The following is a 17,097-nucleotide window of genomic DNA, read 5'->3' as shown; positions in this document are numbered from 1 at the left end:
CTAGCCTAAACCAGGAAGAATTAGATACCCTGAACAGACCAATAACAAGCAGCAAGATTGAATTGGTAATTAAAAAATTACCAACAAAAAAAAGTCCAGGACCAGACAGATTCATAGCAGAATTCTACCAGACATTAAAAGAATTGGTAGCAATCATTTTGACACTATTCCACATGATAGAGAAAGAAGGAACCCTCCCTAATTTATTCTATGAAGCCAGCATCACCCTAATACAAAAACCAGGAAAGGACATAACCAAAAAAGAAAACTACAGACTGATATCCTTGATGAAGATAGATGCTAAAATCCTTAACAACATACTAGTTAACTGAATCCAAAAACATATCAAAAAGATAATACACCATGATCAGGTGGGTTTCATAGCAAGGATGCAGGGATGGTTTAACATATGTGAGTCAATAAATGTGATACACCACATAAACAGAATTAAAAACAAAAATCACATGATCATCTCAATAGATGCAGAAAAAGTATTCAACAAAATTCAGCATCGCTTTATGATTAAAACTCTCCGCAAAATCAGCATACAAGGGACATACCTTAATGTAATAAAAGCCATCTATGACAAACCCACAGCCAACATAATACTGAATGGGGAAAAGTTGAAAACATTCCCTCTGAGAACTGGAACAAGACATGGATGCCCACTCTCACCACTCCTCTTCAACATAGTACTGGAAGTCCTAGCCAGAGCAATCAGTCAAGAGAAAGAAATAAAGGGCATCCAAACTGGTAAAGAGGAAGCCAAATTGTCATTGTTTGCTGACAATTTGATCGTTTACCTTAAAAACCCTAAGTACTCCTCCTGAAAGCTCCTAGAACTGATGAAAGAATTCAGCAAAATTTGTGGATACAAGATTAATGTACACAAATCAGAAGCTCTTCTATACACCAACAGCAACCAAGTGGAGAATCAAGTCAAGAACTCAACCCCTTTTGCAATAGCTGCAAAAATAAATAAATTACTTAAGAATATACCGAACCAAGGAGTCGAAAGACCTCTACAAGGAAAACTACAAAAGATTGCTGAAATAAACCATAGATAACACAAACAAATGGAAACACATCCCATGCTTATGGATGGGTAGAATCAATATTGTGAAAATGACCATATTGCCAAAAGCAATGTGCAAATTCAATGCAATCTCCATCAAAATACCACCATCATTCTTCACAGAATTAGAAAAAAACAATTCTAAAATTCATATGGAATCAAGAAAGAGCCTGGATAGCCAAAGCAAGACTAAGCAAAAAGAACAAATCTGGAGGCATCACACTACCTAATTTCAAACTATACTGTAAGGCCATAATCACCAAAACAGCATGGTACTGGTATAAAAATAGGCACACAGACCAATGAAACAGAATAGAGAACCCAGAAATAAACCCAAATACTTACAGCCAACTGATCTTCAACAAAGCAAACAAAAACATAAAGTGGGAAAAGGACACCCTTTTCAACAAATGGCGCTGGGATAATTGGCTAGCCACTTGTAGGAGAATGAAACTGGATCCTCATCTCTCACCTTATAAAAAAATCAACTCAAGATGGATTAAGGACTTAAACCTAAGACCTGAAACTACAAAAATTCTAGAAGATAACATTGGAAAAACCCTTCTAGACAGTGCCTTAGGCAAATACTTCATGACCAAGAACCCAAAAGCAGACACACCACAGAGGGGAGAAAACCTTCACAATCTATACATCTGACAAAGGGCTGATATCCAGAATCTACAACAAACTCAAACAAATTAGTAAGAAAAAAAATCCCATTAAAAAGTGGGCTAAGGACATGAATAGACAATTCTCAAAAGAAGATGTACAAATGGCCAGCAAACGTATGAAAAAATGCTCAACATCACTAAAGATCAGGGAAATGCAAATCAAAACCACAATGCAATACCACCTTACTCTTCCAAGAACAGCGATAATAAAAAAGTCATAAAACCATACGTGTTGGTGTGGATGCAGTGAACAGAGAACACTTCTACACCACTAATGGGAATGTAAACTAGTACAGCCACTATGGAAAACAGTGTGGAGATTCCTTAAAGAACTAAAAGTAGAGCTACCATTTGTTCCAGCAATCCCACTACTGGGTATCTACTCAGAGGAAAAGAAGTCATTATTCAAAAAAGATGCTTGCACACGCATGTTTATAGTGGGACAATTCACAATTGCAAAATCGCAGAACCATCCCAACTGCCCATCAATCAACAAATGGCTAAAGAAACTGATATATATATATGTATACCATATATATATATGTATACTATATATGTATACCATATATATATATATGTATACTATATATGTATACCATATATATATGTATACTATATATATGTATACCATATATATATATGTATACTATATATATGTATACCATATATATATATGGTATACTATATATATGTATACCATATATATGTATACCTACATATGGTGTACCTATATATGGTATACATATATATGTATACCATATATATATATCCTATACATATATATGATGGAATACTACACAGCCATAAAAAGGAATGGATTAACAGCATTTTCAGTGACCTGGATGAGATTGGAGACTATTATTCTAAGTGAAGTAACTCAGGAATGGAAAATCAAACATTGTATGTTCTCACTGATATGTGGGAGCTAGGCTATGAGGATGCAAAGGCATAAGAATGATACAATGGACTTTGAGGATTTGTGGGGAAGAGTGGGAGGGAGGCAAGGGATAAAAGACTACAAATATGGTGCAGTGTATACTGCTTGGGTGATGGGTGCACCAAAATCTCGCAAATCACCACTAAAGAACTTACTCATGTAACCAAATACCACCTGTACCCAAATTACTTATGGAAAAATAAAATATAAAATAAAATAGAATGTGTGTCTCTTGTCTGAAACTCTTCCTTGAGCCCCAGGTTCAACAGCTCCTCTTGGCTCTCTAGTAAGCATTTCAAACTAGTGTGTCCTGAATCAAACTCTTGATCTTCATGTTCCAGACATATTCCTGGAACCTTCCCCATCTCAGTCAATGATATCTCTCTGGTTGCTTAGGCCCACACTCTGGAATTTTTTGTTCTCAGACATGAATTCAGTCTCGGTTGATCCTAATAGTTCCACCTTTACAATATACCTCAAATCTGACTATTGCTCATGCAAATACCCTGGTCTAAGCCAACATCTGATGCTTCATCTGTTTTATTTATTTTTCTGCTTATTGTCTATTTGCTTGAACTAGAATGTATGTCCTTTGGGGATGGAGGGGACAAGAATTTGTGTCTGTTTTGTTGACACATTTAGTTCAAGTGCCGGACATGGTGGCGGGTGCCTGTAGTCCCAGCTACTCAGGAGGCTGATGCAGGGAGAATGGCGTGAACCCGGGAGGCGGAGCTTGCAGTGAGCCGAGATTGTGCCACTGCACTCCAGCCTGGGCGAAAGTGCGAGACTCTGTCTCAAAAAAAGAAACAAAAAATGAAACTATTTTTAAAAAGTCTTAATATACAGTAGGTGTACAAAAATGTTTTCAGATGAATACATGAATGAATGAATGATAGATATCCTCTCATTCAGATTCAGCTCACTTCCCATCGTCCACAGAAACAGCATATTTTATCACATGCGTGTCCAATATTCCAGTTATAACATGCTTACCATATTCTAAAACTTAATACATCTTTTATTTTCCTAAGTGTTTTTCCCCCTAAGGCTTCATTCTCTCAGCTAATTGTCCGTCACTCCATCCAGTTCCTGAAACTAACAAGATAGGAGTTCTCCGTGGTGCTGATTTGTCTTATTCCCCAAAGCCAACTGATAAATGCATCTGTCTGCTTTGTCTCCACAGTACACCTTTGAATTTGACTACTTGTCTTCATCTCCTCTGCTATTTTCTAAGTTTAAGACGTGTTCATCTCTTGCACTATCTAAAAGGTCTCCTCGCCACTCTTGCCACCCCCCTCCACTACCTGGTCCATTCCCTCTATAGCAGCTAGGGTGATCTTTTCCAAAATACAAGTCACATAGCCTTTTTTTTCTGCTTAAGACCATTGCACACAATTGCGTCCTCACTTAGAATAAAATTCAAAGTGCTTACTGAGGCCCAAGGACCCCTTCATTGCCTGGTCCCCACAAGCCTGTTTGACCTCATTTCCTAAAACTGACTCCTTTGCTGGTGAGCCCTAGACGCTCTCTCCTTTGATATTCCTGGAACAAGCCACATTTGTTCCTACTCTGGGTGTTTGTACCAGTGGTGGCCTGTGCCTTGAAGGGTTTTCTACCGGCATGCCTCACAGCCACTCATCACTCAAGGTATCCTCTTTCTGCAAGCTTTCCTTAATGAGGTAATCAGTGTCGCCCCACCACCAACTTCTTCACAACATTGTATTTCCCGTCATGTGGCTTATATGCTTTTCATGCCTTTAATTACTTGAAATTACCCTCTCTCTTTTTATGTTTACCTGTGAAAAGTTTCTTCTGCACTCGATTCTAAATTTTTTAAACACAGGGAGCTTGTCCACTGTGCTCAGTGCATTATTCACAACATCCAGAACATCAGCTGGAACGTTGTGGGCATTCAAAATATTTGTTGAGTGAACACATGATGGTACATATAAAATCGAAGCAACCAAGAACCGATTATTCATAGGTAACATACATACCATGTTCTACAGATTTTCAGTTCTTTGCTAAAGTGCTCGTGATACTTTTAACAACATATACCTGTGTCTATGCTGACTTCAGGTTTATTGATCTGCAGTTTTTTTGATCACTTTCTGTCCTGTTCCTTTTTGTTCAATGAGAATTACCCTAGGACCTTTCTTTCTCCCTCCAGTTCCTCGCAGGTTCAATAAGCACAACTACAAATTCCATCTGTCTGTTTGAGACAATGATGCATGCAAGCGGGGAGGCTGGAGCTCACTTTAAAAGGCCTGGTTGAGGTGTGCAGACTGCTCATTAAATTGGGGTCCAATTCCTTCCTAATCAATATTGCTTCTAATCTGATGACTCTGACAAATTAAATGGGAATGAGGAGTTGGATGGTTTATACCATGTTCTTCAAGCCTTCCTTTTACTGGATGTACTGAGTTTCTTCTCTTTACTTACCAAGACCCATTCTCCATCCTCTCTTGCACAATCTTTGTTAAAGGATTTCAGTGCCTTCTGGCTTCCACCTGGGTTCAGCCAAAGAAAAGTCTCTGGAAGCCCCAGCAGGAGCTCAGAGGGAGGGAGGAGAGTGAGGTCACAGTACTTTCCTTTCCGGTTCTCTCTCTGCAAGGTCCCCTTGGGCTGGGCCTGTCCCACAACTGAACAGCAAATTATTTGTCTTTCCTCCCTCTCAGGCCAAGGATTGGTAACAGCTTAGCTGCTGCCAGCTCCAGGTTACTGAAGCATGTCTGTGGTTCGTCTCTATCCCCCCTTCCTGAATAAATCCTACTCACAATGTCCTTCTGTTTTCTGGGGAGGCCCTGACCGGTTCCCTGACATCCTACCTCCTGACCTGGTTCCTGCCACCTCCCACCCACCCTCCTTGCCCTCACAGCCACCACTGGCCTGTAGAGTCCTTTGGCTTTTCTTTCTATAGCAATCACGCACAGTTGTGAATCAGAACTTGAGTCTTCCTCCTCGGCCAGCCCTCATCTAGATTTTCCTTCTCAGACAGCCCTCATCTAGATTTTCTGGCTGTAGAACTTTTTTTTTGGGAAATGCTTAGGAATCTGGCTTTCTTTTCTGACCATGCTTTGTGACAAATGACTTTTCCACACCGGGCCCTTCCAGCTCAGTCGGGTGTCTTGTGAAACACTCCAGCTGCAGAGGACGACTCTACCATGGCTTTTATAGCTATTTTCTTATAGTTTTTTTAAAAAATGTAGCTTTGCTTTTTTCCCTCAGGATTCCTCGATTTTCTGGCCTGACCACCTACACTTATTCAACTTCAATGAGTTTGAAACGCACCATGCTTCTCTTTCCAATGAGAGCTTTATTGAACACATCTGAATTTTTCTATCTATATGACACCTTGCTCTCCTAAAGTTTGCAGGCTGGTTAGTGAACACCAGCAACAGTGGAAAAGAAGATCCCATTTCACCCAGCATAAAGTGCAACTCTCCTCTGAGTGATCCGGGTGGGGTTCTGCTGAGATGGGACTGTAGGCTGGATAACTGTCTACACAGGATCTTTAAAAGCAATCACAATCCTACAATACCTTTATTCCTGAGGATTTTACCCACTCTCTTGTATATTATTATAAAAGGGAAAGGGCCAACGTATATTCAAGGGACAAATCTGAGAGGACTGTAAAGACAAAAGCTATTTAGATAATTTGGTGCCTAAGTAGTGATAAAGTAATTATTGAACTAGTAATTAGATAGATAATTAGACTATGCCTTCCCTTTGCATTTAACAACAACAACAAAGATGCCACCAACAACTAAAGAAAGAACATGAAAAATCACCTAAATTTACAAAAAGAACCAGAGGAAATATATTAATATAATACAGGACCTAAGAAGAGTTACCTATTTAAAGAAGATATTCACAGTGTGTTTTGCTATCAAGAACCAAACTACGTAAGTGACCTTTGAATGTGTTTGTTCAGGAGTTTACGTAAGTAAGATAAAGAGAGGGAGGGTAGAATTCTCTTTACATGAGTGGGTAAACTGAGGCTGTGAAGAGTACCCTATGGATTCTGAAGACCAATGGTGTTTGGCATTTTGCTCACATAAGCAGCTTACCCTAAGGTACCCTTCCTTGCAAATTTAGACTAAAAGCTATAGTTACTTGCTCCTCTTCCAGTCATTTAACATCCAAAATGGTAAATTGATCAATATCCGTCTACAGCTACTATTTACCTCTTCCAGGCAGATAAAGACATCTTACCTAGGACATTTTTATTCCATCAAATATTCTCTATAAGTGTGTATCTAAGAATAGCCCCAAAATTGGCTGGATTATGATGGCTCTTTCTTTTCCCAAACTCCAGTTAAATCCATTTATCATCTAAGTGGTATGTGCTATTTATTGTGTTTTAGTATTCATTTAAGAATTAAGAGGTGTTCTGCTATTTCTGAAGGATCATTTTATTTTGCCTCTATATTCGATTTATTATTTCTAAACAAGGCAACGGGTCGTCGAATATTTTGAAGGCAAGTGATAGGAAGTAAGCCCTGCTTGTTTATTGAAATGTTGGCCAAAGTAGTTTTTGTGGCAGAGAAATGGAAGGGAATTAATGAATTGCCCTTTCATGGATGCTTTGCAAGTTATGTACACGATGTACTGTAAATTCAAATTAGATTCCTTTCACATCAAAAAAATCCTTTGTAGAGTTTTCTTTATTCACCCATGCCGATACTTTATGGATGTTTACGTGTCATGCCTAGAATGTAGGGTAGAGAAAACATGGTTCCCACTCCCATGGAGTGAGCAGTAAGGATGTAGGAGACAGATAAGGAACAAGTAAATAAGTCAGTAAAAATTGCAGGTATCAAACAGCATGCTGTAACATATAACAATATTGTGATCGAGAATTAAAGATTAGGTAAAGAGGAATCCTTGATTTGGAAGATCAGATAGGGTCAGCCTATAAACTGAGGCTTGAAGAACTAAAGAGGTGTCAGGCAAGGTGCAAAGGATATAGATGTTGCAGATAGAGGGAACTTTACCTTGGAAGCTCAAAGGAGAGAAAGAACTGGAAGTAACCAGTGTGGCAAGAATGCAATGAGTTCGAGAGAAATGTCTCAAGATAAGTTTGGAGATGGTGTCTAGACTTTATTCCTAGTGTAATAGTTAGGATGTGGGGGATATCAAGAGAAAATAAGAAAATCATACATTTTATGCTTTTAAAAATATTTGTGAGTGGAGACCGCATTGAAAGAAAGCAGGATGGAAGCAGCAAGACCACTTACAAAGACTATGGCAGAGTCCAGTTAAGAAGCCAGTTGTGGCTTGGACCGTCTTGGTGCAGAGAGAAGAGGGCAGATTCGAATGATCTGCAGTTACAGCAACAAGGAAGTGCTCAGGAGACTTGTTCCTCCAGGGTTATGTGAGTGTTGAGGGAAAGAAGAGAATGTCTGAGGAAGCCTCTGTGTCTGATTTCAAGCAGACAGTTGTATGGAGGATCTGTGTCTGGGACAGGAGAAGAGAGGGATGAGATGGTTTTAAGGGGGAATCAAGCATTTTGTTTTGGATATGTACATTTTGAGGAGCCTAGGAAATAGAAGGGCTAAGGTTTTAAACTCCATTTAAATCATATGTTCACTGCCTGAAAAGAAATCTCTAGGTTTGAATTAGCAAATAAGCATGAGGCAGAAGGTTCAGCTGTGGTATTTTCAGTGATGTTGGAAAAATAATAACAATAATAATGACAGGTGATAATAAGATACTGATTTCCTACTTTCTGTTGGGTTCAATAGGTGTTTCTAGTCACTGTCACTTGGTTGGATTATCCTCTTTTCATAGGGTGCTCGAGTTTCTCTCTAAATCTCCTAGAAACTCTTTAAAATCCTTCTGCATTAACATATGCACCCATTTTGGAACTAGTAGCACTAAGTTTAAAACAAATTTGAATAGTACCTCTAAGAATGTCATGACTTACATTTGGGATTGCTAAATTTGCTTGGACAAAAAAAAAAATCAGTCTCTTGTCCTGTGTTACTTCTTTATGTCAAATCTTAAAATATTTGAGGCAGTTTGAGTTAAAGGTTCATCAAATCTCCAAAAACTCCACAATCTCCAGACCTACCTGTCGCTCACTAGCGGATTCCTAGAACTGCTCATGTTCCCGCTTTTCCTTGGCCATTCTTGGCCATTCGGGTGCTCACTTCCAGGTCTGCAGACCGTCTTTAGTGCCCTAACCTGGTTCTGGAGTTCTCCTTCTTGTCTAGATTTGCTCTGCCCTGTGATTTCCTAAGTCAGCATTTCCTAAACGGATGAGACATAGAACACTGGTGCTTTGAATATTATCGATTTTGTATTTAAAAAAATGCTCTGCCAAGAATGCGAAATGCTGGGTTAACCAAAGTCAGCAGACTTCTCTGCTGTAGGACCACTCAGAACCATAAATAATGATCATTTACTACATAGGAGGAATTAAAATATTGTGTTGCACAGGGTTCTTTATCATAAAATCCTGTTTGCCAGTGGAATTCCTAGTTTCCCAAGCCACAACAATCAACATCTGTATTGTGCCACGGAATGCATTCTGGGAGAACATATTTGAACTATTGATTATAATACCAATTCCTTTGTTAATATGTTTTGGAAAGAGGTGAAATATAAGTAGATAGATTAAAATGTTAAGTTGGGTAAATTATGGAAGGCAGGTTACGCTGAAGCTTGTCTTCAGACCTCTTTTTAGCCATCCAACTTATCTACTGGATAAGCCAGAAGAAGTCACTTGATTTCTTTGGAATTTCTTCATCTACAAATGAGATAATATTATCAAACTTTCTTAATTTTGCGTGGATGTTGTGAAAATAGACGTAACTACAACACTTAGATGTGCTTTTTAGCTTTTGGTAACCGAGGTGTTATATAAACCCAGGCCTTGTTTATAGTGTGGTTATAATAAGCATTGTAACTTTTCTACTGGGGAGCCCTGAGATAACATTGTCAGAGAAAAAGAAGTGGCTCAACAGAACCACTTCTCTGAGTTAAACCCGTTCCCTGACAGCTGGCTGGTGGGTGAGTTGCTGAGCTCTGAGATTTGAAGTGGCATTTACAGAAGACCTTATTTTGAGAAGGCACCACGGGGAAATTATAACAAGTGTTATTTAACAGTTCTAATTATGATTTTTTCTCTCTCTGCTTTGTATCTACAATTTGATCCAAATTAATATTTATTTATACTAATAATAGCAAGCCCAGATGGATTCTTACTATGCACCCAGCACTGCTCACAAAGACCTTGCGTGGATCGGACCTTGTGGTGTCCGTGACACCCTATGAGAGACGCACTGCTATTACTTGCATCTTAATGATGGCAAAACTGAGGTTCAGAGAGATTAAGAAACCTGATCAAAATCCTAACCTGGGCAGTCAAGCTCCAGAGCTCAGATTCATAGCATGTGGCCTTTCATCAACATTGCAATACATTGCTTGAGCTATTTCTTGCTGGGCATATATTTTTTTAAGTATGCCATACATTTGGATGGCTTTATAACAGGCCACTTTTTTTTCTAATTTCATGTGGGTTTTTTGGGGGGCATACATTTATACTCAATTCCTTTACCTTTGCATTGTAACTAATACATAATTTGATGTCTTGCTATTTGCAGGTGGCATGAGGTCCTTTGCCAAGCCTCAGGACAGGCAGTGGCACTTAGACTCCCTGAAACTCAATCAAGCTTCCATTTCCTAAATATCAGATGTGTATACAGGAGAATGTTGAATTTGTTGAACCAGTAATACTTACAGCAATATTCTTTAGGCCTGAGTAATTTCTTTCTCCAGCTTTCTGGAGTGCATTTGAAGTTTGTGTTCATTTGTCTCTGATTATTTTTCAATTCAACCAATATTTAGGGGGCTGCTAATATAAATGGCATTGTGCTTGTTATTGGGGATATAGGGGTGAATCAGGCTGGTAAAGTCCCTGCTCTCAGTTAAACTTCTTTCTATGGGATGTACTGGCATTCCCCAAGTAATAATAAAATAAGAACATTCTAGTTAGTGGAAAGTGTATAATGGATATGTGGTTTCTGTAGATGTTGTAGTTGGCAAAGATTTCATTGAGGGCCAAGAAAGAGCTTGGCCAGGCGCAGTGGCTCATGCCTGTAATTCCAGCACTTTGGGAGGCCAAGGTGGGCAGATCACTTGAGGGCAAGAGTTCAAGACCAGCACCAGCCTGGCCAACATGGCAAAACCCTGTCTCTACTAAAAATACAAAAATTAGCTGGGCATAGTGGCGCACGCCTATAATCCCAGCTACTTGAGAGGCTGAGGCATGACAATCACTTGAACCTGGGAAGCGGAGGTTTCAGTGAGCTGAGATTGCGCCGCTGCACTCCAGCCTGACAGAGTAAGACCCTATCAAAAAAAAAAAAAAAAAAAAAAAAAAGATCCAAGTATATTTGGTATTCAGGGGTGTGGCAGGGGAACTTTTGCAAGATGCCGCCATATAAGCGGGAAGGAGCTAGGAGGATATGGGATTGTTCAGGCTGTGACCTGGACTTTGCAAGGTGACACCAGGATATGGGATTGTTCAGGCCATGACCTGGCCTTTGCATGGTATTGTAGGATATGGGATCGTTCAGGCCGTGACCCGGTCTTTGCATGGTATTGTAGGATATGGGATCGTTCAGGCCGTGACCTGGTCTTTGCATGGTATTGGAGGATATGGGATTGTTCAGGCCGTGACCTGGCCTTTGCATGGTATTGTAGGATATGGGATTGTTCAGGCCATGACCTGGTCTTTGCATGGTATTGTAGGATATGGGATTGTTCAGGCAGTGACCTGGCCTTTGCATGATATTGTAGGATATGGGATTGTTCAGGCCGTGACCTGGGCTTTGAATGATATTGTAGGATATGGGATTGTTCAGGCCATGACCTGGCCTTTGCATGATATTGTAGGATATGGGATTGTTCAGGCCGTGACCTGGTCTTTGCATGGTATTGGAGGATATGGGATCGTTCAGGGGGTGATCTGGCCTTTGCATGGTGTTGCAAGTGTAGAGCTGTCAGGCAAGGAGTTGACATTTTGAAAGATCACACGAGCCATTGTGTGGAGTCAATGACTCCGCTTACGGACTGCGATGGTTGAAATTTGGCAACTGGATTGGGCTCACGGATAGCCAGATAGTCAGTAAGACATTATTTCTGGGTATGAGTATGAGGGTGTTTCTTCCTAGAAGAGACTAGAATTTAAATCAGTATACCAAGTAAAGATCCACCCTCAGCAGTGTGGGATGGCACCATCTAATCCATCGAGGGTGCAAGCAGAACACAAAGGTGGAGGCAGGGTTAATTTCCCCTCTGTCTTCTTGAGCTGGGACTTCCATCGTCTCCTGTCCTCAGGCATTGGAGCTCCTGGTTCTCAGGTCTTTAGACACAGAGATTTATGCTCACCCCGCCCCCCCAACCCACCCACCCACAGTTCTCAGGATTTCTCCTTCCAAATCACACTACCAGCTTTCCTGGTTCCCCAGCTTGCCAGTGGCAGATCATGGGACTTCTCAGCCTCCATAATCATATGAGCCAATTTTCATAACAAATCTTCCCATACACATCTGTGTATATCCTGTTGGCTCTGCTTCTCAGGAGAACCCTGACTAATACGGAGGCTCTGCACAGTCTCGGTGAGTGATGATGGTGGAGGCTCTGCAGAGTCCTGGTGAGTGATGATGGTAGAGGCTCTGCAGAGTCCTGGCGAGTGATGATGGTGGTGGACTCTGCAGAGTCCCAGTCAGTAATGATGGTGGAGGCTCTGTAGAGTCCCGGCAAGTGATGATGGTGGAGGCTCTGCAGAGTCCTGGCGAGTGATGATGGTGGTGGACTCTGCAGAGTCTCGGTGAGTGATGATGGTGGAGGCTCTGTAGAGTCCTGGCGAGTGATGATAGTGGTGGACTCTGCAGAGTCCCAGTCAGTGATGATGGTGGAGGCTCTGTAGAGTCCCGGCGAGTGATGATGGTGGAGGTTCTGCAGAGTCCTGGCGAGTGATGATGGCGGAGGCTCTGCAGAGTCCTGGCGAGTGATGATGGCGAAGGCTCTGCAGAGTCCCGGCGAGTGATGATGGTGGTGGACTCTGCAGAGTCCCAGTGAGTGATGATGGTGGTGGACTCTGCAGAGTCCTGGTGAGTGATGATGGTGGTGGCTGCAAGGGACATCCTGATGGTGAGAATTGGGTGGCACCGGTTGATGTGTTGGCTGTGGAGCCATCAGTGCTTGCTGATGGATTGAACACATGTGGGGAGGTGGAATTAAGGACCCGTGCTTGTAAGTGGAGTAGAAAACATTGGTTTCTACCCCTTGGTTCTTCCGCCTTTGGAGCAGACGTGGAATTGAGAGCCTCACAGCAAGGAAAACAAGACTAGAAATGCACACCTGGCAATGGGTTGTCTTTGGGATCCAGGCCTCTGTCCCTTGCTTTATATCCACAGCTTTGCTTTGGTCTCACGTGGGTGGAGCCTTTCCCTCTCCCAATGACTTTGAGCTCGAGCTTCGCTGTGTGCATTGCTTTGGCCAAGGGGCTGTTGGCGGATGTGAAAGGAGGCGACGCTGAACATGTGCTTATGGGGTTAGGTTTTCCCTCTGGTGCTTCTGCCATTATTATGAGAAAACTACGCTCCAGTGGCCTGCTGGTCCTGGAAAAAAAGGAAGCATCTGGAATGGCCCTGAGCCCAACCCAAAAGCTGGAACTAATGCCCACTGCCTTCTGAGCCCAGCTGACCCACAGACCCCAGCCTGCAGCACAGCATCAGCAGCTGGCCCACAGATCAGGGCTGGAAGGAAGGTGAGCTTTGTATTGTGTGCCAGGGGCTGCCTAATGGAGAGCCCTCAGAGACATATCCTGGCCTTGCCATAGAAAAGGTGGCAGAGGCTGGGTGCGGTGGCTCACGCCTGTAATCCCAGAACTTTGGGAGGCCGAGGCGGGTGGATCTCTTGAGGTCAGGAGTTCAAGACCAGCCTGGCCAACATGGTGAAACCCCATCTCTACGAAAACTACAAAAATTAGCCGGGTATGGTGGTGCACGCCTAAAATCCCAGCTACTCGGGAGGCTGAGGCAGGAGAATTGCTTGAACCTGGGAGGCGGAGGTTGCAGTGAGCCGAGATCGTGCCATTGCACTCCAGCCTGGCAACAGAGCAAGACTTCGTCAAAAAAATAAAAATAAAAAAATAAAGTGGCAGACAAGCCTGGTGGATGTGGATAGACCTTGTTCTTGCTTCTCAAGATTTTGAGCCCAGAAACCCACTAGGATTCACAGTAGCTGTAGTTTATGTCCTTTAGATAAATGCTATAGACAATAGGTTTTTTTTTTTTAAAAAAAGACCTATTGGTGCTACTATAGTCTTTTCCAATGTACGTACCTAAAATATTATGTTCCCTTCAGCGTCATCACCACCTGAGACAATAGAATATGGTGCTTAAGAGTCGGAGCCTTGAAATCAGACTAGGCTGATGGTGATTCCTGTGTCTGTTCTGGTGTTGGGCATTTCATTTAATCACCCTAAACCTCAGTTTCCTCATTTGTAAATGGAGACAATGACCCCCACCCACCAGACTTGGGGAGGAGGGTGGATTTAATTAAATAATGCATAAAATCACTTAGAACAGTGCCCAAGACAAAGTGGGTACTCAATAAATGTTAGTTTTTGCTCTCATGGTTGCGGCTGTGATTGTTGCTGTGACTGTCTTTATGGATGAAACTGAAGGCCTCATATTCTTGCCTACATGTGTATGAGTTCCCAATTTGGGAAATTGGAGTAATGTCTGTGCTTTTGATGCAAGTTGCATGAGGAAGTAATTAGCATGGACATTTAAAGTTCCTAGGTGAGCCTCCTTTTTTTTTAAGCATTGCTAATGGCATCTTTGTTCAACATTTACTGAGCAAATGTTAGGAAATACAGGGAGAGAAGGAGGTGAGAGGATGTAGCTTTGAGCCCCCATAGCTCATATGATGTGTGCTGTATACAAACTCCTGAAGGGGGATTCAGACAGTTATAATATAGGGACTAGATAAGACCAAATCTTGGAAGAAGTCAAGCATTAACAAGAAGCTTAAATAAACAGGACAGCAAAACCAGGAAGTTTTTTCAATGGGAGAGTCCTTTCTGGAAGGAGAGAGTTCCTTGATTTCCAGCTTCTGCTCTCGGGACAGTAGTAGACTAAATAGCGACCCCTCAAAGTGTTTGCATCCTAAACCCTTGGAACGTGTGAATGTTGACTTACGTAGCTGCAGGGAATTTGGAGTTGTGGCTAGAGATGTGAGGTGAGAAGATGATTCTCGATCATTTGTATGTATGTAACCACAAGCGTCCTTGTATGAGAGGGAGACAGGAGTGGGTAACTGCAGTAGGGAGTGTGAGGATAAAGGAAAGGTTGAAGTGAAGCACCAGATTGGAGGAATGAAATGAACGGGCCACGAGCTATGAGATTCAGGCAACCTCTGGGTACATTTGACACAATATTTGTAACAGCGACTATAATTGATGTAATTATTCATTTCTGTATTACATTTTCCTAGTTTTTCTATAGGTATAGCTTCAAAATGTTTGTTTTAAAGCATCCACTGCAAATGTTAATGTCCAAAGCAAGTCTTTAGAAATGTCAAAATGCCAGTATCTCTTTGTTAATAAATATTCAGCATTGATAGGAAAAAGAAAAAAAAGACAAGGGAAGAGATTCTCCCCTGAAGTCTCCAGAAGGAACACAGTCTTTCCAGCGCACCCATTTTATACCGCTACCCTCCCAAAATGAAAAATAGTGATTTGTTGTTTCAAGCCACTAAGTTTGTGGCAACATGTTACAGCATCCATAGCGAAAACCTTAACAGGTGCATTGCACGTGTGTGGACTCCTAAGTTAGGTGGGTGCTCAGTGATATTCATCGTCACATTTCTTCATCCCAAGTCCTGGCCACTGAGCAGTCATCGAATGTCTTTTTATCTTAATAGGTTGATGACGTTCCCATTTGTATGGCTCTCAGAACCCTCTCCTCTTATAGGGTTCCTATGTGGCAACTTGCCTTGCTTTGCAGGTTAATCACTTCTCTGAGTGTTGGTCGGCCTTGAGAGTATTGGATTCAGACCACACACTCCTGCATCTTAATTAAGTAGCTGGCTCAAGTATTCTCCATCTTCTCTACGATGACTTGGTTCCCCAGTACATTTTGAATGGCACATTGGAACAGCCACCATTCCAAGAATCTCCTTTGTGCCCAAGCTCCAAATGTGCGGAGACTCACAAAAGAAAATGTATGGGGTTTATTTCTTCACTTCTTCATCTTTAAAAACAATCAACCTTTTAAGCACCAAAGATATGTTTATGGCTTTGAATAATATCAGATTTCAAAAGCACAAGGAAAGTCCTTGAGGTTTGAAGTTTGCCTATGAAAATGATTAAGCGTAATTGGAAAGCAGTCAGTCCAGCATGGTTCATTGAAGAGACCTGTTTAACTTTATGGCACAAAAGGTTCATAGAAATATTAGCTTCCTCTTTTTTAGCACCACTATGAGAACACCCTGAAGGACATCTGGAAATGGTGTAATTCCCATTTCCCTTTTTTCTCAGCAGTAAATTAAATCTAATACCAATAAAGCAGTGAAAATTATATTTTGTTGTTAATAGTCTCTACATGTTCCAAGAGCTAAAAAAAAAAAAAAAATCAACCCGATTGTTCAATGTGTCCAGTTTGATGAGGGGTGGGGTGGGGCTCTCCCATGAATTGTCACATATAAAACATTCTCTGGGCTTTCTTAGCTATCTGTAAATGATTCTTTAAATTGTTTAGTAACCCATATGTGCTTTGGAGAAAATCAATTAAATGAAAAACAGTTGAAATTTTTTCTTGCAATTGGCAAAAAAAAAAAAAAAAAAAAAAAGTTCAACTGTGTGAAACAGAAAAGAGATATTTATTGACTTCCATAAAAAAGTCTGCATATGGACTTCAGGTATGGCTTGATCCAGGAGCTCCAACAGTATCATCAGTACCAGTTTTGCTCTTCTCACATTTCAGCTCTGGATTTCCCTGTATGGTTGCTTTGGCCACCCACAGGCTGACCCCAGCACCTCCAGGTTTCCACCATTCTTTCCATTCACAGTCCTTGCAGAAAACAAAATAACCTATCTCCCAAGAATTCCAACCAACATCTCATGGCTCTGGTTGACTAAATCAGATGTCATATCTGAACCACTTTGGCTCTGATGAGCCACACCTGAGTCACAGATCGACCTTGGGAACTTCCTTCTGAAGCGCTTGGCCTGAAAGTGCAGTGAAATAGGTTTTATGAAGGAAAGTTGAGGTTCTGGCATCAAAGTTATTAATAGAACAAGTGTTTTGAATGGCAAAAGCCCTTGCCAGTGACCGTGTCTTTTAAGTCTCATGCTAAGAGGAGGTTTATCGTCAGCACATTTAATAATGAGT

General features: G+C 41.3%; 1 protein-coding gene across 1 annotated transcript in view; it reads left to right on the top strand.

Annotated features, from left to right (window-relative positions):
• TMEM132D (transmembrane protein 132D) overlaps positions 1–17,097 on the top strand; it is an 824,298-nt gene that overhangs the window by 590,648 nt on the left and 216,553 nt on the right. The window lies entirely within an intron of this gene.

This window comes from Pongo pygmaeus, chromosome 10, assembly GCF_028885625.2.
Source record: "Pongo pygmaeus isolate AG05252 chromosome 10, NHGRI_mPonPyg2-v2.0_pri, whole genome shotgun sequence".
In the NCBI taxonomy this organism is placed as follows: Eukaryota; Metazoa; Chordata; class Mammalia; order Primates; family Hominidae; genus Pongo; species Pongo pygmaeus.
Note: the sequence above shows the minus strand (reverse complement) of the source record. Positions and strands in the feature narration are given on the sequence as shown.